The following is a 1,374-nucleotide window of genomic DNA, read 5'->3' as shown; positions in this document are numbered from 1 at the left end:
CCCGCCTTCCTCCCTCCTCCTCCTCCTCTTCTCGTCAGCCGCCGCTAAATCCGCAGCGCCGGGATGAAACGAGAACATTCAAATGTGACGAAGGCGAGATCGGCGAGTGGAAAAAAAGAAAAAAAAAAGATGGGGGATGGAGGGAGGGGGTTGGGGGGGTGGGGGGGAGTAGTGCCAGTCTGGAGAAATAAAAAATAAGAAACACACAGAGAAGAGAAGAAGAAGAAGAAGAAGAGAGGGGGGGGGTTGGAACACACATGCCCGGATTGTGACGTCTGGTCTGTTGCCATGACGATGCATCCCATAATTTCCCACACAACTAGTGAGGCATGCCTGCGGAGTTACGCTAGCGGGGAAAAAAGAGGATTTTGAAAAAAAAATGGCAGAAGGAAAAATAAATAATAAGGAGGCTAGCCCGTTAGCCCTCCGAAGATTTGAGCGCTAAACTTCTATGCTGCAGAGGGGAATTAAGCCACGCCCACTTTCAGGCAATCATAACCGCCCCCCCACAGTCGACAATGTGACAGTTTGTAAATGTAGGTGGATGGTGCTTGTTTTGGGTTTTAGGGCGTTTTTTATTTTATTTTTTTGAAAGACAACGTGGACAAAGTCCGAGGAGGCGGGCGTGTTGTCATGGTTACCGCAGCATCAACACGGGATGCCCCACGCATGGCGCTTGGTTTTCATTGGAGGTTTTTTTTCATGGTGGTAGGAATAGAAATTGTTTAATTGGAGGGACATGAGTGAAGATGAGATAAAAATATTACTGTTTTATTTTTTTTAATGGAGTGCATTTCTACTTTAACAAAAAAAAGGAAATTAATGCTACATAATTTTTGAGTAGACACCAGTAATTTATTGCACATATATATATGTGTATATGTATGTGTGTATATATATGTATATGTGTATATATATGTATATATATGTATGTGTATATATGTGTATATATGTATATATGTATATGTGTATATATGTATATAGATGTATATGTATATATATGTATATATATATATGTATATATATATGTATATATATATATATATATATATATATATATATATATATATATATATATATATATATATATATCTATATGTATATATATGTAAATATATGTATATATATATATATATAAGCTTCTTTTAGTGTACTCCATTTTACGGGTATTGATTTGAAATACAAAAAAATAATTAGTATTTTTTTCTCTATTTTAAATGTTATTTTAGTAGCCTTGATTTAAAACAAATGTTTTATAAACTGTCTAGAATTATGACTATTTACAAAAGTCAAACCAACAACTTGTTTTTATTGGTCTTATAATACCCAAAATTAGGATTATTTTTAAATAAAAAGGTCACTTTTAACCATTGC

Source organism: Stigmatopora argus, chromosome 6 (assembly GCF_051989625.1).
Source record: "Stigmatopora argus isolate UIUO_Sarg chromosome 6, RoL_Sarg_1.0, whole genome shotgun sequence".
NCBI lineage: Eukaryota > Metazoa > Chordata > Actinopteri > Syngnathiformes > Syngnathidae > Stigmatopora > Stigmatopora argus.
The sequence above is the reverse complement of the archived record's forward strand: the minus strand, read 5'-3'. Positions refer to the sequence as shown.